This window comes from Lepidochelys kempii, chromosome 1, assembly GCF_965140285.1.
Source record: "Lepidochelys kempii isolate rLepKem1 chromosome 1, rLepKem1.hap1, whole genome shotgun sequence".
Classification (NCBI taxonomy): domain Eukaryota; kingdom Metazoa; phylum Chordata; order Testudines; family Cheloniidae; genus Lepidochelys; species Lepidochelys kempii.
In genome coordinates this window covers 121374237-121398829 of record NC_136380.1, presented here as the reverse complement: position 1 = coordinate 121398829, position 24593 = coordinate 121374237, and the positions used below count along the sequence as shown (strand labels likewise).

Genomic DNA, 24593 nt, shown 5'->3' with positions numbered 1-24593 from the left:
ATGCCCGCGAGTCCTCCGAGGCTGCGCCGCGCCGATATTCGTGTTTCTCCCAAGATGGTGGCGCTGGGTTCGGGGTGAGAGAGGCGCAAAGCGGGCCCTGCCCACCTCCCCGACCGACCGACCGCCGCCCTCGCCTGCACCCGCCGCCCTCCGGACCCCGCCGAGGCCGCAGCCCCGTCCCCTCGCCGCAGCCCGGCCCGGCACAGGCAGCGGCGCCGCCTCCCCCGCCCCGAGAGCAGCGCGGGCCCCGCATGAGCCCGGGCGGCGGCGGCAGCAGCAGCAGCAGCAGCGAGAGCGTCAGGGCCGCGCCGGGGAGCAGGCCGCAGCGCGCAGGTCCGTACGCGGGGGTTAGGGGGCGGCTCAGCCCGGCCCGGAGACAGGCGCCGACGGGCCCAGGCGCGGCCCGCCCGCCCGCCGGCGTGTCCCGACTGGGACGGTTTCGGTTTCGCCGCTGAGGTTTGCGGGCGGGGGGCCTCCGGTGCCGGGGCGGGGATGGAGAGCGCGGGGCGGCTGCCCAGGTGCCCGGAGATGGGGGTCAGTGGTGATCTCCGAGGCAGCGGGCAGGTGCTGGTGGGGCCTCCGCTCTTTGCGGGGAGGTGCCCACGGGGCAAGGTACATGGTGTGAGCGGCCTCCTGTCTCTGGTGCACGCGGTGTGGGAGGTCTCGTTAACATGGGGCTACGGCTTTGAGAGAAGGGGGTGGAGAGGAAGCCTGACCAGTGCTTTGGGCATTCGCTGGGGAGACGTCAAGTCCCTGCTCTGTCACCAGCTTCCTGTGTGACCTTGGACACGTCACTTAGCCTCTCTAGGTAGGTCTACACGGCGTTTTAGAACCCACAGGAGCCAGCTTCCGAGTCCAGGGCAATGGGCTTGGGCTAGCAGGGCTCACTCCGGTGCTTTAAAAATAGTTGTGTAGACAGGGCTTTGAAGTTGTGGTGTGGGCCGGAGCTGGGGTTTTGAAACCCTGGCCTCCACCCTGAGCCACAACTTCAAAGCACTGTCTACACAGTTACTTTCAGAGCACTAGCAGGAGCCGCGCTAACCTGAGTCTGTGAACCCAGGCCAAAAGGCTTGCTGCTGCGGGTTCCAAAAGACTTTATAGACTGTGCCTTAGTTCTTTAAAGTGCGGGTAATAGTACTTCCTTATCTCATACTGTGTTGAGAGTTACAAATATTAAAGATTAGGAGGTGTTCACATGCTACTGTGATGGGGGCCATATAAATGTGGTAGTCTATTCAAGGGGGCAAGCTGACTTGCTTGTGTAATATGTCATCCTGGTTGAAGAGTTGGACTTCCTGAGCTGTAAACAAGCTGCTCTTCAGTTCACTTTATTTAGTTAATGTTGATTGCAGGATTTTACTGCTTCTTGTGCCAGTATTTAGCATCAAAAAACAAATATATTGGCTGGAATGTGCTCCTTGGACTCTTTCTGATCATGTCTCAAGTTATAACATAAGTAGTATGTTCTGAAGTTGTACCAGTGGCTGAGGGAAATGCTGGAGCTGTGGAAATGTTTTTATTAAATTGATTAGTTGTAAGCATATGGAAACTATAAACACTATCTTGTTAGGGTTGTTACTGTTAAGGAAAGCTTTCCTTCACTTTCTGTGTAATATCCACACTGCCGCTGGGTTCTAAGCATCTTTGGGCGGGAAATGTGTTCTAGGCACCATTCTTGTGATCTGAGACTTGCAAGAAGGCCCTGTGTGTATGGACTTCTGTGGGACTCTTTACAGATGCAAGGGCCTGCAAGGATCAGTTTTCCAGATTCGAAGTCTTATTTGATGCAGGACATCAAACCTACTGTATCTGTGGCAAAAAGTCAGTTTTAGGGCAGAGACCTTGTTTTTTATTTTATTTTAATGAAAAGTGGCTAGCACATTTTGTGTGCTACCAGAACAAATAATTTAATATATCATGTGCACTGAAAAAGCAAAAAAGCTGGGAAACAGGTTTAAAGATACAGATTCTATCACTTTATAATACTATGAAAGTTAGTGTTTGTTAGTGTTTGTGAACTGTAACCATATTCATCTTGTAAATTAAATCTCTAAAATGTGTATTAAAATTAATTTGAATAACTTTCTCACATAACATCCATCATATTGACTTATCTGTATATTCAGATTTTGATTATTCCTAGTTTTGGTCACTTTTAGCTGCACATCTCAGTCAGAACAACTGTAATTTTGTGTCAACTGATACAACATAAACCAGTCTTAGAACAAGTAGTTATCACAGTATTAGGTAATATATGGCACGATTTATCACACTGGAAGTTAAAAGAAGATCCTTGCTCTCTCTACTCTTGTGTTTTCCATCACTACAATATGAGTACCTCCCAAGAATTTCAAAATAAATAAGAATGGCTGTACTGGGTCACACCAATGGTCATCTAGCCCAGTAGCCTGTCTTCTGCCAGCATCCAATGCCAGGTGCTTCAGAGGGAGTCAACAGAATAGATAATCAAGTGGTCCATTCTGTGTTGCGTGTTCCCGGCTTCTGGCAAACAGAGGCTTGGGACACTTCAGAGCATGGTTTTGCATCCCTGCCCATTCTGGGCAATAGCCACTGATGGATCTACCCTCCGTGAACTTACCTAGTTCTTTCTTGAATCCTCTTTTAGTCTTAGGGCATGGCTACACTTGCAGATGTGGAGTGCTTTGAGTTAAACCAGCCTTCGCGGAGCGCAGTAGGGAAATTGCTGCAGTCCATCCACACTGACAACTTCAAGCGCACTGGCGTGGCCACATTTGCGGCCATTGCAGCGGCATTGGGAGCAGTGCATTATGGGCCGCTGTCCCAGCATGCAAGTGGCTGCAATGTGCTTTTCAAAGGGGGAGGGTGGGGTGGAGTGTTAGAGGGAGTGTGATATGTGTATGTTTGGGGGGAGAGTGGGTTTTTGGGAGGCTGAGGGCATGTCAGCATGCTGTCTTGTAAGTTCAGACAGCAGCAGAACCCCCCCCTTCCCCCCCCTCTCTAACAGCATTCCACACTAATGGCTTGCTTTGTCTCGGAGCAGATAAGCAGCCGGCTGTCAGAAACAGAGCTTTCAAAGGGCATTTCCGCATTCCTACAGCCGATTCCCAACAATGACAAGAGTGGCCACTTGACTTAAGGGGATTCTGGGACGTTTCCAGAGGCTGATCAGAGCGCAGTAAAGCAACACCTCGTTCACACTGGCACCGCGGTGCTCCAGTGAGGGCGCAGCAAGCGTTATTCCACTCGCCGAGGTGGAGTACCAGCAGCGCTGTAGTCACAGAGTCAGAGCGCTCTATGTGCCTTGCCAGCGTGGACGGGTAGTGAGCTAGTGCGCCCAGGGCTCCTTTATTGCGCTGTAACTCACAAGTGTAGCCAAGCCCTTAGCCTTCACAACAACCTCTGGCAAAGAGTTCCACAGGTTGACCGTGCGTTATGTGAAGAAATACTTCCTTTTGTTTGTTTTAAACCTGTGCCTATTAATTTCATTTGGTGACCCCTAGTTCTTGTGTTATGAGAAGGAGTAAATAACACTTCCTTATTTACTTTCGCCGCACCGGTCGTGTTTTTATAGACCTCTGTCGTATCCCCCCCTTAGTCGTCTCTTTTCCAAGCTGAAAACTCCCAGTCTTATTTATCTCTCCTCATATGGAAGCTGTTCCATACCACTAATTATTTTGTTGCCCTTTTCTGTACGTTTTCCAATTCCAATATATCTTTTTTGAGATGGGGTGACCAGATCTGCCCACAGTATTCAAGAATACCATGCATTTATATTGAGGCAATATGATATTTTCTGTCTTATCTATCTGTCCCTTTCCCAGTGATTCCCAACATTGTTTGCTTTTTTGACTTTTACCAATATTTAAGTAAAAACATGAATCTTCATTCCTAGGCTTTAAGAGAAATAATTTGATTTGCTTAAAATTTATTTTTGGTTTTGATTTTAGTGTGAATGGGTTTTGTGCTCCTCCGTCTTTGAAAAAAGAAGTTATAGAGGGAAAGTTAGGTTGAGGAAATTTGTTTTGTATTTAGCTCTGAAAATGGTGAGGTTCATGGTCATTACCACCTTTTGTGGGAGTGAGTTCCACAGGATAAATCCAGCTCCTGTGAAAATTCCAGCTTCGTACCTCTCTTTCTTTTAAAAATTTACACAAGTTTATGTTTAAAACTCATTCTGCTTATTGCTGCTGTTGCTAAGAGGCAAATGTCAGTGATGTTCCTTCTGATTGGCAGTTTTTGTGGATTTTAGTTAACTAATGGAAGAAAAACATTGGTAGGTAGTATTAAATTGGCCTTTTAAAAATATTTAAGGTTTGTCAAATACAAATTGACACAAATTGTCACATGACCTAACTTGTCCTGTTATAATGACTATTTTCAGAAGGCTAAAGAGCTGTCTGTTTTATATTATGTTGGGCTGAAACTTATTACAGAACTTGTTAGCTAAGATAGATGTTTCTTAAGTTAATTAAAACTACATTTTTAGCATGCAAAGTTTTAAAAAAATAGTAGTAGCACTTTGGTTGATTTCAGAAGCTATTTAGTAGAACTCTGACTTTAAAAAAAACAAAAACAAACAAAAAAACAATGCTCACTTTTTAAAAAGTTAGAAAGCATGATCATAATGCTATTGCAAGACCTTAATAGATTTATCAACACTGGGTTATCGTCTAAATTTTCCCACCATAACAACTCCCTGCTAGTGTTACTAGTGTAGACAAGCTGTTGGAGTTTCAACCACCATGTCAACTAAACCAATACAGTCCCATTGCATTTTCAGTTCATAGAACCCTGAAAAGTTGTGCATCTTGCATATGGCTCAATTTTTCCAGCTTCATTTTTTTGTTATAATAAAGGAGAGGTATTGATCACTTCTCTGCATCAGCAAAGTTTTCTTGCCTGTTATGTATCACAACAGGCTTTGTGGGATGTGTAAAGAATTTAATAGCTTAATTTATACTTATTAATAACATGAATGCCCCATTTAACCAATATTCTGGATAGTTGAGATACTTGATATGCAGTTCTGTACAGTTTAAAGTCATTGCTTTTATTTTAACAATTTAAGTGTTGATGTACAGTGCATCATGATGCTGTAGGTGGGATATTTTAGTGCTGTTTGCTTGTTTAGCATCTTCAATAATCCTTTGGACATGACACCTTCAATGCATTTTTATCAACCTCTGTTCTGTATTAAACTTCTACACTGCTGAAATGTAGTGTTTTGAATGCATAAAAGTCAAGAAGTCTAGTTGATGAGGAACCACATCTCTTCTGCGTTGCAAATATATTTTCTCATCTGTTTACTTATTTGTAAAATAGATGTAATATTTATCTAACTTATTAGGGTATTCTGAGATGTGATTAATTTATGTACATTATTTTGACATCCTGCTATTAAAGACAGTGTAAAGTATATAAATGTAAACTGTTTATGTAAAAGCATACACAAACTATAGCTTCACTTTTCTTCTCTCCCTCCCATCTCTCAAAAACATTATCAATAAAAATTGAGGAAGCTGAGTACTAATGGGATTGGGTCTGTAATAAATAAATGAGGTTCATAATGAGTTAACGTAAATTCTCATGAAGGAATAAGTCTTTCCTATCATCACCAGCTGGTAGGAGTAGGTCCATGTGTAGTTCCCTCCTAGTAGATGATTCATGTAAGTAGACAGGCAACATATTTCCGCATAGGGTCCATGGAAAACACGTACTTGTGCTTCTTTGGTGTGTGGTAGTCCTTGGTCATGCTTTCTGCTTTTGGCCTACATGTAATGAAACTGCCTATGCACTAAGGGCCTGATTTTCAGAGGTCCTGGGCACCTGCATTTCCCATTTATGTTAATTGGACTTGCTGATGCTCAACAATTCTGAAAATCTTATCCTGAGTCTCTTGATTTTCTTTCCACCACCTCTCTACAGGCCCTCTGGGTTCAAAGGTGAATGGAAAGGGGTTCCATTGATCCTCTTTTTCTCTCCCTGCCTTTCATGGAGCAGGGATTTGGGATCTTCCATACACATACTTGGAACAGGAGAGTGCAGGAGAAGGTATGATGATATTCAAACTGGTTACTTTCACATAAATGGATTCTTTATAACAAAGGAGGCAGTGAAACATTTTTGTAGGGGGCTGAGTGTGGGAAAGTTTAGGTGTTTGATTTTCCTCATAGCTATGAAACTGGTCCACGCTTTTCTCCAGGGATGCTTGTGCACTTAGTAGCTAGATCTCCTGAGGTGGATTTGGAGAGAACTGCCAATGCTTTACTGTATGTCTACACTGCAGTAAAACACCCATGGCTGGCCTCTGTCAGCTAATCCGCACTCACAGGTCTCAGGTTGCAAGGCTGTAAAATTGCACTATAGCCGTTCAAGATCGAGCTGGAAGCTGGGTTCTGAGATTCCAGCCCAGTCCCAAACATTTACACTGCAATTTAATAGCACCGCAGCCTGGGCAGCTGCTGGGGCTTGCAGGGCTATGGGCCAGCTGCGAGTGTTTCATTGTAGCATAGAAATACCCTTAATGTTTTATGTCTCTTCTTGTGCAACAAGGGTTACCTCCTTGTGCTGTCATGGATGAGATGTTTCCCAGATCCTACCTCCTGATTCTGCAACAAGAAAGGAGAGGGAAGCATTAAACAAGGGCCACTCCCTCTAACCTTAACAGGAATTCTCTTAAAATAAAATAAATAAATAAATCAGTGAAATTCTGGAGAAACAGAAATCTTGCATTCACAAAAGCTTGAGCAGGGAGTCAAAGGTAGTAAACAGGTGTCTGGTGTTGTGTAGGTAAGGGACTAAATGAAGTAGAAATAACTTTTTTGGAAGATGACAGTACTAGACATGGGAAGGATAGATTTGAAATAGAGGAAGCTTTCAGGTTCCTGAGACACACTCAGTGGCATGGAAGCGGGATTGAAGGAAGCAAATGTGAGAAATGAACCCTGGTTGAGAATTAGTACATAAGAATTGCCATACTGGGTCAGACCAAAGGTCCATCTAGCCCAGTATCCTGTCTTTCAACAGTGACCAATGCTAGGTGCCCAAGAGGGAATGAACAGAACATGTAATCATCAAGTGATCCATCCCCTGTTGCCTACTCCCAGCTTCTGGCAAACAGGCTAGGGGTACCATTCATGCCCATCTAGGCTAATAGCCATTGATGGATCTGTCCTCCATGAATTTATCTAGTTATTTTTTTTTAATTATAGTCTTGGCCTTTACAACAGCCTCTGGCAAGGAGTTCCACAGGTTGACTGTGCGTTGTGTGAAAAAATACTTCCTTTTGTTTGTTTTAAACCTGCTGCCTATTAATTTAATTTGATGACCCCTAGTTCTTGTGTTATGAGGAGTGGAACACTTCCTTATTTTCTCCACACCGATCATAATTTTATTGACCTCTATCGTATCCCTCCTTTGTTGTCTCTCTTCCAAGCTGAAAAGTCCCAGTCTTATTAATCTCTCCTCATATGGCAGTTGTTCCATACCTCTAATCATTTTTGTTGCTCTTTTCTGTACCTTTTCCAATTCCAATATATCTTTCTTGAGATGGGGCAGCCACATTTGCAAGCAGTATTCAAAATGTGGGTGTACCATGGATTTATATAGAGGCAATATAATGTTTTCTGTCCTATTATCTATCCTTTTCTTGTTGATTCCCAACATTCTGTTCACGTTTTTTGACTGCCGCTGCACATTGAGTGGATGTTTTCAGAGAACTATCCACAATGTCTGCAAGATCTCTTTCTTGAGTGGTAACAGCTAAAATTATGTATGTATTCCATTTTATATGTATAGTTGGGATTATGTTTTCCATATGCATTACTTTGTATTTATGAACATTGAATTTCATCTGCCACTTTGTTGCCCAGTTTTGAGAGATCCTTTTGTAGCTCTTCGCAGTCTGCCTGGGACTTAACTATCTTGAGTAGTTTTGTATCATCTGCAAATTTTGCCACCTCACTGTTTACCCCTTCTTCCAGATCATTTATGAATTTGTTGAATAGGACTGGGCCCAGTACAGATCCCTAGAGGACACACTGTTTACCTCTCTCCATTCTGAAAACTGACCATTGATTCCTACCTTTGTTTCCTATCTTTAAGTAATGATCAAGACAGAAAGAACTTGGTCAGGGAGAGAGCAGTACTTACATATGCTCATGTACCAAATTTACCATCCAAATTTACTTTACCAAATTTACCGTCCTTTTTAGTCAATTTCACAGTCACAGGATTTAAAAAATCATAAATTTCATTATTTCAGCTATTTAAATCTGAAATTTCAAAGTGTTGTAATTGTAGAGTCCTGACCCAAGAAGGAGTTGTGTGTGCGGGGGTTGTGGTGGGTGGGGTTGTGGTACTGCAACTCTTACTTCTGTGGTGCTGCTGGTGATGGTGCTGCCTTCAGAGCAGGACAGCTGGAGAGTGGTGGCTGCTGGCAGGGAGCCCAGTTCTGAAGACAGCTGCAGCACAGAAGGGAGGATGGCAATATCATACCATGCCACCCTGACTTCTGCCCTGCTGCCTGCAGAGGTGGGCCATTGGCCAGCAGCCACCACTCTCCAGCCACCCAGCTCTGAATGCAGCAGCGCAAAAGTAAGGGTAGCATGGTATGATATTGCCACCCTTACTTCTGTGCTGCTGCTGTGGGGCACTGCCTTCCGAGCTGGGCATCCGGTCAACAGCCGCCGCTCTCCGACTGCCCAGTTCTGAAGGCAGCACAGAAGTAAGGGTGGCAATATCATACGATGCCACCCTTGCAACAGGCTTTCGGGTCAGGTACCCAAGTTGAGAGGTGCTGGTCTGCCCTGTGAAATTGGTATAGTATAGAGTAAAAGCACACAAGACCAGATTTCATGGGGGAGACCAGATTTCATGGTCATGAATTTGGTAGGGCCCTACTCATGTGTGAATTAATAGATCTGTAGATGCGAGAGTGTTAACTCATATTGGCAGGTGGGGAGAGGATGACTTTCATGTGAAGAGGAGGAAGAACTATGTGGGGGATGGATTGTGGAGCAGGGAATAAAGGATAAAATGGCTTATTGATTAAACAATATAAATGAAATAGCGTAAGACAATAGATTCATTAGAATGAAGAACATTTTTTCCCGGGGTAGACTTAAAGGAAGTAGTGATCTGCTTCTCTTTGAGGCTCCCCTAAGACTTTCTCCCAAACTATCTATAAAAAGCATTTCATATCAACTGGAGGAAAAGGCCAGTTGATTCAATATAAATATCTTCTTTTTAACTATCAACCTTTTTTTTTTTTAATAAGTTGAGCCTGCTTCCCCTTATCAGTTTTACAAACCCCATGGTTTGAGGGAAGTAGGGATGGTGTCACCTGCTTCAGTTTTTTCTACTACCTCCTTCCACCTTTCCCACCCTCTTTGCAGAATAGTGGAGAATTTCAGAGGAAGAACTGCAAATGCTCAACTGTGGAGCTATATTGGTGATGTCTTTAAATCCTCACTTCAGTGGCAGAGGCAAGAGGGGTGAGCCAACCACTTCTTTGAAGCATCCTGCTCTTTTTTTACTTGGGCACGGGGTGGAGTCAGAGGGGGGCAGAAAATGTGTTTTAAGAGAAACTTCTGATACTCATCTGAACAGATAACTTGGATTTTCCTTGGTGGGTGAAAGAGGCTTTATAGTCTTGATACGTGCATTCGCTGTCATTATAACTACATGGATTGTAAGGCCTGGTCTGCAGTTAAAATTTAGGTTGGTATAGCCACAGTGCTCAGGGGTGTAAAAAATCCACATTCCAAGTGCCATAGCTGTGCCAACTTAACCCCCAATGTAGATGCAGCTAGGTTGATAGGTTCTGTCAACTTAGCTACTGTCACTCAGGGAGATGGCATTCCTATCATAATGGAAGAAACCCTTCCATTGTGATAGGCTGCATCTACACTACAAGGTTATGCCAGCATAGCTACAGTGCTGCAGCTATGTCAGACATTGTAGCGTAGACGTGGCTTTAGACTTTTCAGCCAAACATATTGCAGCTTTCATCCAAATCATTTTAAAAGTATTGCTACATGTTTACATACATTGTTAGCCCACTATTCTTACACTTTTTTTTCAAAATCCCACAAACCGACGCAGTCCTTCTTGCTGTCCACCATCTCTGAGAGAAGCATGGAGCCTGCACAGCTCTGCACTATTGTCATGAGTGTTACAAGCACAGGGCGCACAATCCTGGAGCATTTGCAGAGCCACAAGAAGAACCAAATTAATGGGGAACGGCCTTCCTTGGAGGATGGATGGCTGTGGGGCATAACAAGAACCAATTCTGGGTTGTTGGTGGCGTTCACAGAGCAGCTCTAGACAGTGGCGCACTGCTTCCGGGCCTGAGAAACAAACTCTGGTGGGATGGCATCAAATACAAGTTTGGGATGATGAGCAGTGGCTGCAGAACTTTTGGACACACAAGGCCACATTTCTTGATCTGTGCTGAGCTCATCCCAACCCACTAGCACAGAGACACCAAAATGAGAGCTACACGAACAGTGGAGAAGTGAGTGGTGATGGCACTGTGGAAACTTGCAACACCAGTTTGCTACTGGTCAGTCGGGAATCAGTTTGGAGTCGGGAAATGGACCGCAGGGGCAGTTTTGATGCAAGTTTTTCAGGGCCATTAATCGCCTCCAGCTATGCAAGACTGTGACTCTGGGTAATGCACAGGACCTAGTCAATGGATTTGCAGCAGTAGTGTTCCTGAACTGCAGTGGAGCGATAGACTGCGCACACATCCCTATTTTGCCACCAGGCCACCTCTCCACTGAGTACATCAACAAAAAGGGCTATTTTTCTGTGGTTATGCAATCATTCATGGATCACTGAGGATTCCTCACCAACATCAGTGTGGGCTTGTTAGAGAAGAAACATGACCCATACATCTTTAAGAATATAGGACTGTTCAGAAACTATAAGCAGGGACTTGCTTTCCTGACCAGCAGATTACTGGCATTTCAACATTCCCACCCAGTGGTAGAGATCCTGGGGGGCCCAGCCTTCCCCTAGGTCACAAAGTCCAACTCCAGCCACCTTGACAGCACCAAGGAACCATTCAGCTACCAGCTCAGCAGATGCAGAATGACAGTTGAATGTGCTTTTGGTCGTCTGAAGGGTCACTGACGTTGTTTACTCACAAGATTGGACCTCCAGTGAGAAAAATATCCCAACGATTAGAGCTGCCTTCTGTGTCCTGCATAATATATGTGAAACAAAGGGGGAAAGATTTTTCCACCGAGGTGGAGGTGGAGTGGCTGTCTGCTGAATTTTAACATCCAGGTAACAAGGGCTACTAGAAGAGCTCAACATGGACCTATACAGCTCAGGGAGGCTTTGAAAGATAGTGAACCAGAGTAGTGTGTGGTGTTGTGGTATGCTCCACCTGGCCCTGCTCTTTTTGTAGCCTGGTAAGGATCGTGTGGTGACTGCTGTACATGTAGGAATATAAAGTTCCATGCAACTATTTTGTTTTGCATGATCCTGCAAGTTGTGTGTCACTGTTGTTATGAACTGCCTTTCTGCCAGAGCAATTCAGTCGATTCAAGAGAAACTGGGTGGATTTTAACCATTTATTGAAAACTACAATAGAAGTAGGTAGACAGTCTCACTTCCTGCTGGGTGGTCCAGCGAGGCATACCGGCTGCAGGCAAATGCATCTTTTTTTTTTTTTTTTCCTGTTTAGAGTCTCATCACTACTCCACCACACAGAGAAGCTCTTAACACCCTCCTATTTATCCTGAGTTACGCATGTGCCTTGTAATGGTTACGTGCAGGGTGGATTTGATTTAAATCACTAGTCAGGAAGACTCTATTTAATCATGGATTTCTACATAAAAGTGCATTCTTGTTGGTTGGTATAACCTTCATACATATTCTTCACAACTCGGAGTTAGATGTAAATTTCATTTTTAGAAGGTACACAGTATACATTTTTAAAGTGATTTATTTTGAAAACTTTTCAGATTAGCTTTACAGCTATATTAGCAAATGAATGATTGATTGGTTATTTCATTTACCAAAGGTAATGGAAGCAAATATTTATGAAGTCATTGGGAGGTGAACTATCTCCAGTTCAACAGGTTAATCATTAATATTTGGAGGATTTTCTTTCCATGCTGTATTAGGAGGAGAATATCACCAGTCAGACATTTAAATTGTTTTGTTTAACTAAAACAATAACATTATGTATTCTGGATTTTTTTTCTTCAACAGCAAACATATAATATTTTAACAAAATAAGCATATGAATTTTTGAATTTAGTTAAACATTCAAGTTTTTTAAAATCAGGTTTGTTTTTGTGTTTTGTTTTTTTAACTAAAATAGTTCTGCAGCTAACTCCGTCATCTTCACTTTCATTTTCCTGTTCGTTCATAATCTGGAAAAGAAAAACAAGCTTTCCTGCTTTTTCAGGTCCCAAACGATTTCTCAATTTGGAATGAATTAGTCCAAAGGGAGAAGATATTCTTTCTAGACCAGCAGAAGAAGATACTGCTGTTAAAAGTGAGATTAGCACTTCAACAGTCTCTGAATCCAAGTGCTTACGTGACTTCCACCAGTTCACTGGTGTGACTTTCTTTAAAACACCATCAGCAAACATATATTTCTTGAATGGTTCACCCTTAGCTCAGCATGTGTTCAACATTTCTCTTAAGCCCAATGTTGAGAACTTTGGCAGTGACAGTGCCATCTCTTTTTTTCACGATTTTGTTCACAAACTGTCGTCAGATTAGGCCAGTTCTTGATACAGTGCTCAAAACAGTCCACTGCTGAGTTCCATTGCATGTCTTGTGGGAGAGTTAGTTTGGTTCCTCCCACTTTTTTCAGAGCAGTTGCTGCAAAGTGGTTGTTACGGAAGTATTTTGCCATTTCAACAACATTAGCGTTTATTTCTGGAACACTGAACTCTTTGGCTAGGAGGTGCATCAAATGAGCACTGCAACCGTATGTTATTAGGTTGGGACTCTCTTCTAAATAATTTCTTCTCATCTTGGATACATTTGCAGCATTGTGACCAAGCTGTGTACTAAACATTTGAATTTTTTTTAAAATTTTGTTATAGCTTTTACTGCTACTACTTGTAAGTATTCTGCTGTGTGCGCGTTTCCTGATGTATCAGTTGTTTCTGTAAGGAAGACATTCCCTTCTTCTGTTGTCACACAAGCACATACAACGGGATCGTTGTGAACATTGCTCTGCCCATCAGGACTCAGGTTAACAATTTTACCCTCTAGACCTTTTGCACACTGCTCAAATTCTCTTTCATACACTTTATCCTGCAATTTGCCTGTGACATCTGCTCTTTTGGGTGGATTCTATCCTGGTCTTAATGACTGAACCATGTTAATGAAGTGTGGGTTCTCAATCATACGGAAAGGGGAGTTTGTTGCATAAACAAACAGGGAAATTTTTTCATCAATTACCTTTTTGTAATATGCTGGTTCTTATCACAAACTTATCTATTGTGCTTTCTGAATGATGGAGGAGTTTTTTTTTTCTTTTTGCGACAGGTGGTATACTGTGGCTATGTGACATACATGTTGTGACTGAAACACTATAATTGGCAGATAACTATGAAACTTCAATCCATTTTGTGAAAGTATCCACTTACCAAGAGGTATTTATTTCCTCTAGGTGTGGTAGGTAAGGGCCCAGTATAATCGACTTGCACCTTAATGTATGGACCATATAGCCTCTGGGTTTGTTAAGGGAATCTTGCTTCTTCCCTGAGCTGCGTTGACAGAATCACACTGCAAGCAATTTCTGACATATTGGTCAATATCAAAACCACCAAGCTGTTTGCAATAGACATTCAGTTGAATGAGCAATGCTCTGGTGCCCCTCTTGATCACATGCAAGATACATGATGTCATTTTGTAAGTGTTTAGGCATTACTCACATCCGCTGGCTTTGTGGCTTTGCTATGAGTAGACCACCCCCTTCAGGTAGTATTCGAAGAGGAATTCCTCCCTCATCTTTTTTTAAAGAGAGATTTCATAGAGAGATTTTGTTCTGCATTTCAGCAAGACTGTATTTTCTGACTCTGGTGTTTGAGTTCTTGCTACAACACTTTGTTGTGGAGATTGCCAGCAGGGTACATTTAATGCTCCCTGTTTAGCTTCAAAATCAGCCTGATAGGACCCCCAGCAGAATGGAACATGCTTTTGATGAGCTTTTACTTTGCCAATTAAAGTTTCATCTCTTCTGCTTTTTAAAAGGGTAACTGTATACAGATATAAATCAGTGAGTGGTACAGGTTTACCATCTGAACTACACATAGCATTTTCCTCCCATTCTGAAAGCCAGTCAGCTAGAGCCATGCACACCCATTGAGAATCAGAACACAAGTACAGATCTTCTTCTAAGGAAACATTTTCCAAAACTCACTTCACCCAATTCAGCTTACTGAGCCAAATGTATATTACATTTGCTTGCAATCACTGTCTAATTGACAGGATCTATAAGTGCAAAACCAGTGTAGGCTCTTCCATCAATGTGGTATGATCAACCATCTGTAAACCACACCTGAATACATTTTAGTTCAAAAAGCTTTCTCATCCCATTTGGAGCCTCAGAAAGATATTTCTTTCGAGTGCTCAGTTGAAGAAGTGGGCACTCATGGGGGTTCCCACCTACCAATAAACCTAAAGCAGTTTTAGATGGTCCAGGCAGGGTCTTTACCTGCAAATCTGAATCCATTAAAGCTAAAGTCCAGTGTGCCAGCCAAGAATTTGATACCTGTCCATCTTTAATTTGCCCAGAGAAAAGATATTTTAGAAGGGTGTGAAGAGTCCTAAGGACTGTGTGTTTAACTCTGTAAGAGATTCAAAATATTGAATGGCCCAATACACTGCTCAACTTGTTTTTTGCTTGCAGAAAATCTTTCTTCCACTCAGCTAGGAAGCAGGGAAGCATAGGTGATAGGTTTATCCTTGCCTAACTGAAGCTGCATTAACACAGCAGAAAGAGCTGTAGTTGAAGCTCCTACTTCAAAATAAAAGGTTTTTGTAGGTTAGGATGTGCTGGTGCAGCTATCTGGGCACTTTTTGATGTTAAGCCATGGACTGCTTGATGGTGTTTTAGACTTCCATTCCCAAATTTCTCCCTTCTTGAGAAGCCTATACAGCGGTTTAGCAATTTCAGCAAATGCTGGAATAAATTCCCTATTGAATTTTGCAAATCTCAGAAAGGATCTCAACTCATGTTCAGAGTACTGGGAGGTCTAAGATACCTTGGACTTGTTCCTGAAGGGGCTGTCTGCTATCAGGGCCAATTTCAGTTCCCAGGAAGGATACTTTATTCCTGCCTATCTGAACCTTAATTTTAACCCTGTCTCAGTCAGCAGTTTAAACAACCAAGTTAGGCCTTCTCTGTGTGCTTCCTCAGTTTCTGAGGCAACTAATATATTATCATCATGTACCAATACCTGATCAGTTTCTAAAAGAGGAGCCAGAAACTTGGTTATGGCTGCATGAAATAATGTGAGCGTTATTAAATCCATGAAGAAGTAGGGTTTGTGTAAACTGTTGACCTTTGTGCATGAAAGCAAACTTATATTGGCTTTCTGGGGCCACAAGGACAGACCAGAAGCCATTAGTTAAATCAAAAACAGAAAACTACTTCTTTCTGTCAGTTACTCGTTCTAATAGATCTTGACAGGATGCTACCTGAGAGGGCAACTTCAGGAATCCATTGATTCAGTGCTCGATAAGCAATGGTTAACCTCTAGGAACCATCCAGTTTATGGACTAGCCAAAGAGGAGAATTATTTTTGTTAGTTGTGTGAACTAGTATCCTTTGGTCCACTAAGGACTTAATAATTTGAGTAACTGCCTTGTCTGCCTCCTGAGGGTATTTATGCTATTTTTCGGTGGAGGATCACTTCCCACAATTTGCACTTCTCCACTGAGCTTTCCACAGTCTTGTTTATGTGTAGCCCACAATTTATGGAATTGTCTTATTAATTGGTCCCATGGGAGGGTTCTACTTGAGGCACTGGGATGGATTCATTGATGGTTCTCATGTAGTAAGAGAATCCCTTGAATCAGGATTAGTTTCTATTCCTTTTCTAATCCACGAAATGTGTGTCTTATAATCATGGGTGTCACTCCCAAGAATCCCAATATCATCTTCCAAATTTTGTTTGCCAAATTTTGTGTCGGTTTGCGCCCCAGATATTATTATTATTGGAATTTTACCTTTAAAAGGTATAAAGAGGGTTGACCAGTGTAGCTATCCAATTCATATCTCCTTGATTTTAAGGACCCAGTGTGCACTTGGTTCTACAGGTAAGATACTGTTTGACACCCTGGTATCCACTAACATTTTGTATTGCCTATCATGATTTTAACATTGGGGCGCCCACAGGAATCCCAGGATAAGGGAACCCCTATGAGTTGGTGGAGCATGTTGTCCTATTGTGGACAGGGAGCACTAGGCTTCAGTCCTGGGACACCACCCAAGGTTCTATCTAAACAGGTACAGATTTAGAAAAAGTCTTTCCAGGTGCTATGTACTCATTTTTACAAAGTGACATCATTAACTTCCAATATGGAATTCTTTCCTTGACATCTTCATACATATACATACATACATATAAAAAATGTATTTATTTTTAACGGTCCCTTAACTCGAAATAAGAAGGCCTCTTTTGATCTTTTCCTTTATCCCTGTTTATCTCTGAGGCCCTTTTCCTCTCCTTCCTTTCTCCCTTGAATGGTCACAACAGATCTTGTTTTTCCTTTTGTCTTTAAATCCTGCCTAGCCGAGCTATCCTGCTATGCTCCATATGCATGCTTGGCAGCATTGAGGATTTTGCCCTGGGTATTGTTTGCATTGACCACCAAGGCAATCCTATTCCTAAAATCAGGATGGAATCCTACTATTAACATTTGTAGACCAGATTATCACAGTTGGCATCTGGGAAGATTAAATCATAACCTCCCCAAAATCCTGAGCTTCAAAATCCTGAGGGCTCTTATTCTCCCTTTGTTTTGTATTCTACAAATTAGTTCCCCCTAAGAGTGTGGCACTAGATTATTTTTAGCTTCTCTTAATTGTGGTTTCTCATCTAGATGCTTACCTATAATCTCAGTGGGAATATCTGATTTGAGATTGGGTGTCAGTGAAACCGCAACCACTAAACAAAAATCTTGATTTGTCCATTCATTTATTTTAGCTTCTCTTTCCCAGTTTGGAAGCCAGCTCTTGTTACAGGTCCCATGGATGGAACAATGGCTCAGATTTGTTCAGGAAAAAGTGAAGTAGTCTCATTTACCACTTCTTCGCTGTCACCATTTTGATTGCCCCCCTCAGTGGGTCTCCACCTGACATGATGGCTTCTAGTGACAGGGACCATTGGATTAGGGAAATGGTTCTCAACCTATTTACCATTGTGGGCCGCATCCAGTACTACCTGTATGGCCCCAAGGATGTCACATGGGCCACAGCTGTGTGCTGATTGGCGAGGCTGAGAACCACTGAATTAGGCAAAGAGTCTTGTGGCATCTTTTAGACTAAAAGACGTATTGGAGCATGAGCTTTCCGACAAAGTGGGTATTCACCCATGAAAGCTCATGCTCCAATATGTCTGTTAGTCTATAAGGTGCCACAAGACTCTTAGTCTGGATCTGTAAAAGTGGCAAACACAGCTACCCCTCTGAAGCTTGACTGAATTAGGGTGACAATCTCTCTGATCTGGAACATCATGCCATAAATCACATTCATAATCATAATATGAGGGATATAAATCTCCCTCATTGTCATTCCTCTGAGGAGAAGGAGGATGAGGACTCTGTTGCATGGGAACCTATAATGGAAGCCATCTTACCCCTACTTGCAACTGCATTTGTAATTCAGCAAAGGTTTGATTGCAGTGACCATGGGAGGCTGCCTGTTTCCATCCCTGGTTCTCCTGCAGTAAAACTCAAAGGACAGATGAAATGTTTTTAATTCTTTCTCTAATTCCCCTACTTTTTGCCCAAGTTGTTGGCATTTCTTGGACAGTGTCACATTTTCATTAATGATTGTTCCCATTGTCACTGAGGAGCTCAAAATGGAGGCTTGAGCAGCCTGCAGATTGCTCTAATGCTGAAGAGCATGCTGATGTCCCACCCATTGGACTTGTAAATCCTTCAAGGCTTTCTGGACCTGACTCAGCCTTTCATGGAATTAGGTGCTCACCTTCCAGCATCTTTGAATGAGGGTGTTTTTCCTAATGACACTTTTAGGCTTAGTTGCCTAAAATAAATTTTTTAGTCTCTAAGGTGCCACAAGTACTCCTTTTCTTTTTGCGGATACAGACTAACACGGCTGCTACTCTGAAAAATATCTCTTGTATATTCCAGGCAGGAGTGCGTCTGTAGCATGTAGCCAGCATGATCAACAGGCCAATTGCACTCAGCTATGGACAGCTACTAGATATGCTCGCCAAGCCAGGCAGTCAGTGTAGACGTACACAACTCGGTCAGTGTGAGCTGCCTTGCATCGACCTAACTCTGTAGAGTAGACCAGGCCTGAGTACACTTCACAGACCTGAAGAAGAGCTCCGTGTAAGCTCAAAGGCTTGTCTTTCTCTCCAACAGAAGTTGCTCCAATAAAAGATATTACTTCACACACCTAGTCTCTGTTTTCTTCTCAGTTATTTGGACCAGTTCCAAACAGCAATTTTTTTGGCAATGTCCATTATCATAGCCTGTACGACATCATTTTGTTTCTTATTATAGTAAAGATGTGTGTCAGAGGAGTGCTGGTAAAAAAACTAATCTTTGGGTTTTTGTTCCAGTCACATGACATGGGTCAGGGTTATGTAAGTCTAGACCCCTGTCACTTGCCAGGGGTTTGTGTCCGCTGAATTCAGGGCTTAGCTTACCTCACCACCACCCCTCCCCGTCTCCCCCCTTACTTGGACATTTTTAAAATAGAATGGAACAGGTAACCAAACCTAAAAGTGCCAGTTAGTAAAACACAGATAGAGTGTCTTAAGCTGGCGGTCATGTGGATGTCATGAACTACTTTGACAGGATTATTCTGCTTCTTATTGGACAATAACTATGAACTCTGAATCTCAGATGTTTCCTGATCATGTAGCTACACCTCTACCGCAATATAACGTGACCCAATACAGCACGGGTTCACATACTACATGGTAAAGTAGGCCTCTTCTCCCCCCTCCCCCACTCCAGGTCTGGGAGGCAGGAGCTATGGGGGGGCACTTTTGGGGGCCCTGCAGGCCCAGAGTGGCCTGGGTGATTAGTGGGGGGCCGGGAGCAGCCCGCTCTGCTTCCCTCACCCTGGCTCCAGCTGTGTCGCTCGGCGGAGGGGCCTTGGGGGAAGCGATTTCCCCCCCCCCATCCCCCACCGGCAGTGGCGGGAAGCAGAGCAGCCTGGCCCCAGCCTGCTCCACTCTGCCAACTCCCAGCCACGGCACTCCGCTTCCCGCCCCCGGTGAGTGTGGGGGGCGTCCTTTTCCCAACCTCCCCCAACTCACCGGTGGTGGGAAGCGGAGCGCCGGGACGGGGAGCTGGTGGAGTGGAGCGGGCTGGGGCCACGTTGCTCCGCCTCCCGCCACTGCCGGTGAGTGCTTGTCAGGGCAAGGCATTGAGGGGACAGGGAGCAGGGGGGTTGGGTAGGGGGTGGGGTCCTGGCGGTGATTAGGGATGGGGGGTCTCTGAAGGGGGCGGTCAGGGGACAAGGAGCGGGGGGGCCAAAGCAAGTTCGATATAACACAGTTTCACATATAATGCTGTAAGATTTTTTGGCTCCCGCGGACCGCATTATATCGGGGGTAGAGGTGTACTTCTCAAAGATCTTCTACAGTGGCCTGTTCAGCTGCTGAGACAGATTCCATCTGCTGTTGGTGGTGGTGAATGTTGGAAGACAATGGGTCAGGGACAGCGAGTCAGGACACCTGGGTTCTGTTCCAGGCTCTGCCACAGTCTGTGTGACCTTAGGAAAATTGTCTTTGTCCCCACTTCTCCTGCTTTGTCTTTTCTTTTTAGATTGTAAATTCCGAGGGGCAGGAACTTTCTGTTTTGTACAATGCCTAACATGGTAGGGTCTCAGTCATAACTGGGCTATCTAGGAGTTACCCTCTTGTTACCCTCTTACTTTTAATTATGATCATAAATGTTCAGTGACTGGGTGAATTTACGGTACTTCTCTTAGTACATTGTTAGAATTCTGGATGTTCTCAGACAGAGAGGTATTCTCTTCCTTCGTTTCATTATGTATGTTAACTTGATATGCATGGTATGGCTTTGCAGATTGCTGTTTATCTTTTCAGGTTGCCAGCCACTTTGTTAGATACCTGATATTCCTGTTTTGGTCACAGTAGTGTTTAAATTCTTTAATGACTGATTTAGTAGCTTGTAATCCTCTTCGTGCTACTGCTGAAATGTCTCTGGACCTGCCACTTTTAGTGTGTGGAGAACTTTGCTTGTTTCGGATTCTCTGCAGTATCCTCTGCTTCCAGGAAAATTGTAAACATTGCAATCACCTCCATTTATTCCTTTCCAGATTGAGCAATTCATGTGCTTTCATATGATGCATTTTTTTAAATTCATATTCTAACATAAAATAATAATGTGGCACACTGTTGCTTGTAATTTTAATTTCCTAGTCCCAGTCGCATGCCATGGGTGTCAGAGTAGTTGTCGGAAGTGTTCAGTAAAGTAGTAGCTTTGTTTCATGTGCCACACAAGCTACATGGTTGAATAAAGTTTTAAGACAAATTTTCATGTGGTTTGCATAGCTTAGAGGTCACAGTTCCACTTGTGAGTAACTAATCTTTTACTGGAATAGATGTGATGGCACCTAAGAATACAGAGTATATATATTACCAGAGAGAAATCATCTTTATTAAGTGAATCTGTGTGCTAACAATATTAAAGATTATGAAATAATTGCAGGTACTTATTGTTGCTTTTGCCGGGAACAGATCAGGAATGCTCTTCATAACTCCTCAGAACTTCTGTTAAGTTAGTAAGTAATCTAGCTAGAAATGCGTTAGATTTCCTTTTGTTAAATGGCTGGTAAAATAGGTTGTGCTGAATGGAATGTATATTCCTGTTTTTGTGTCTTTTTGTAATTTAAGGTTTTGCCTAGAGGGATTCTCTATGTTTTGAATCTGATTACCCTGTAAGGTATTTACCATCCTGATTTTACAGAGCTGATTCTTTTTCTTTAATTAAAATTCTTCTTTGAAGATCCTGATTGCTTTTTCATTGTTCTTAAGATCCAAGGTTTGGGTCTGTGTTCACCTATGCAAATTGGTGAGGATTTCTGTCAAGCCTTCCCCAGGAAAGGGGGTGTAAGGCTTGGGGGGATATTTTGTGGGGAAGACATCTCCAAGTGGGCTCTTTCCCTGGTCTTTGTTTAACACGCTTGGTGGTGGCAGCATGGGGTTCAAGGACAAGGCAAATTTTGTACCTTGAAGTTTTAACCTAAGCTGGTAAGAATAAGCTTTAGGGGGTCTTTCATGCAGGTCCCCACATCTGTACCCTAGAGTTCAGAATGGGGAAGGGAAAAAATGGAAAAAAAATCTGGTCTTGAAAAATTTGGCATGCAGTGTGAGACTAAGGATATGTCTACACTAGTACTTTTGGCAATATAATCTATGTTGCTCAGGGGTGTGGGGGGGAAAAACCCTCTGACAGAAGCGCTGATGTGGACAACGCTATGTTAACAGGAGACTCTCTCCTGCCAACGTAGCTACCACCACTTCTTGAGAGTGGTTTAATTATGTTGATGGGAGAGGTCTCCCATCTGTATAGAGTGGTTTACACAAGCGATCTTACAACTGCATCGGTGCAGCTGTGCCACTGTAAGTTCGTTAGTGTAAACATAGCCTAGATAAACGCGGTCTACTTAGTGACAATTTACCAAGGAATGTGATGGATTTTCCATCCCTTGGCATCTTTAAATCAAGATTGGATGTTTTTCTGAATGATTTGCTCTAGCTGCACCAGAAGTTGTGTACTTGAGGCAGGAATTACAGATGACGTTCTATGCCCTGTGTTGAAGGTTGGACTAGATGATCCTAATGGTTCCTTTTATTATTTCATTTCAAAGTACCCGAAGATGGTATTCTGTACTAAATTAATGATCTGACCATTTTTATCTATTGAACCACAGTAACACAGCTTTAAAAGACTCAGCATTAACTCTGAGTACCATATATACTCAATCATAAGCCTGTTCATTTATAAGCCTACCCCCACAAGATGGATAAGTACAAATTAAAAATTTTTATGACCCATTCATAAGACGACCCTATAATTCAGGGGTCAGCAAATTTTGGCTCCCGGGCCGTAAGGATGAGCCGTTGGCGAGCCGAGATGGTTTGTTTACCTCGAGCATCCGCAGGCACAGAGGTAAACCTAAGTAAACAAAGTGTCCTGGCATGCTAGCTGCTTACCCTGAAGGGCCAGGACAGCAACTGGTGGGGACATATTTTGCGGGGGAGAAGCTGGGGATCAGGGGAGTAACCCCTGTGACCACCCCCCACGTGACCCCACACTCTCCCCATCCCATCCCTTCCCACCTTATCTGGGGAGGGCCGGGCGGCGCAGCAGCAGCCTACTCCGGCAGGCCGGGCCAGGCAGCACAGCTGCTTCGGAGGCTCGGGGGAGAGCAGCGTGGCCAGAAGCGAAGCGACTCTGGCCCCGCTTCTTCCCTTCTGGCTTTGCTGCCTCTCCTTGCTCCCTCTGTTGGGGGGAGGGACTGTGTCCCACCTCTCCCTCTCTATACCTGTTCATAAGCCGACCCCCTTCTCTGATGCTTCCCTTTTTTACTAAAAAAAAATTCGGCTTTTGAACAAGTATATATGATACATTTTTTTTTGTCACCTATTCCCTCAAAAGTAAATTTCTAAATGAGTAGTTTAATTGCCACAAAAATAAAATAGAATAAAATAAGGTAGTATGCTAAGGCAGATTTTGTTGTCAGTTTTATGCTTGATTCTACTGATAGTTACAACTCCATAAAAAGGAATTCATTATAACATTCAAAGATTAAATGTTCAGCAAAAACACCAAAAAAATGTGATTTTTTTCTTCTTTTCTGCTGCTTTATGATGTGTAACGGCAGCCTTAAATTTTTTTTGCAGTTATACATCTCAGTCTCTCCAAAGGCTTTCCCAAGATCCTACATCAAAGAGAGGGAAATGGATATTTATATTAGATTATGTGGGTCTCTTGGGAAAGTCTTTTTACATCCTCAAGGAGAACAGAAAAAGGCATTTTTTTGTTTTGATTTTTCACAGTTTTCCTTAATGCTGCATATGTGTTTGTAAACATTGTATCTTGTTTGTGAATTACACTCTGTTTGTTTTTGTGCACATAACATGTTTTTTGTTTGAGAACGTTCATCCAGTAAATGACACTAGTTTTTCGAGGCTGCTTTGTTTTGTTCCACGTTGGTTGAACTTGTTCGTCAGTGCAAAAACTGAAATGTGATGTTTTGTATTGTAGGTTCAGAAACAGTGGAAATCCATTTCATAATTTGCAAGGACAAACTTCTGAAGCTGTGGAAAAATATGGTATGTCTACTGTATTTTCATGTGTTGTACGTGCAACTTGTTGCCAACTGTCTCTTTAACAAAACTTGCCTATAAAAATGAGAATGATAACAAAAACTCCATTCAGGGGAAGTACTGAGACATATTCTTTTATTTTCAAACATTTAAGTTGTAATATCTCTTCCCTTATGATACGCAGTTCTGACAGTTGGCAGTCACTTGACGTTCAGGGATTCAGTAAATGAAGCACAAAATGATGTAGCCTGGATGAGCCCCCTTTAAAGTTGTTTCACAAACCTAACGTACTACTGTTACTATATATTTGTACTTACGTGGATTGAATCAGAATTGAGACCACTTTTAATTTTGATCTAACTGCTGAACACATTTGCAAAATTTCTAGAAGTTTGAAACTTCAGTTGCTAATTTCAAAGTACAAACTAAGAGGTAGGACAGCATTCAGTGCAAAAGCTGATATTAACATAGCTTTCAGTTTAGAAATTGAAATATCAGAAAATGCAGAAATTAAGGTTCTAATAGTAATGTTAAAGTGGTTGTAGTGCACACTGTCTCTCTTTTGTTGATACTTTTAACAGTGTGAGCTAGAACTGAAAATATTACACATGTGCAGTGTAGCAAAATTAATGTTTTAATTTTTAAACTTTTAAAATATCTTGCAACCTTTAAACTTTATGGGGTAAAAATATGGGTAAGAGAAGAAAAACCCTAGTGTTCAAAACAGTTGCATAACTAGCTAGGTTTTCAAGTGTCCTTTTGTGGAGATACAAAAAAATATAGCTGCAGAATTCTAAAATTTCCGAGCGTAGTGACCAGTAATTGACTGAAAACCTTTTAGAACTGCACATGCCCAAAGTGATGTTTTTAATCATTGTTACATTTTTTTCTAGTTTACTGAGTGACTGTCCATTAATAAAGACTAACGTTATGGAATTGGAATGCTTAAGTTTTAAACTTCAGCCACTTTTGAATAGTATACAGAATGTTTTTTGGAACAGTTTAAATGTGGGAAGAGGTGGTGTTCCTAATTAAAGAACTGCTGAACGCATCGGGGGGAGTTTTTTT

General features: G+C 42.6%; 1 protein-coding gene across 6 annotated transcripts in view; it reads left to right on the top strand.

Annotated features, from left to right (window-relative positions):
• Window positions 1-310: 310 nt before the first annotated feature.
• UBE3A (ubiquitin protein ligase E3A) overlaps window positions 311-24593 on the top strand; it is a 94356-nt gene continuing 70073 nt past the window's right edge. For 4 of the 6 annotated variants that reach the window (XM_073353037.2, XM_073353058.2, XM_073353018.2 and 1 more), the window contains exons 1-2: window positions 311-333; window positions 23464-23531. The gene's annotated coding sequence lies outside the window, so the exon portion shown is untranslated. Of the gene's footprint in view, window positions 334-23463; window positions 23532-24593 lie in introns of those variants that run through there. The other 2 variants (XM_078853937.1, XM_073353048.2) reach the window with 2 other exon arrangements.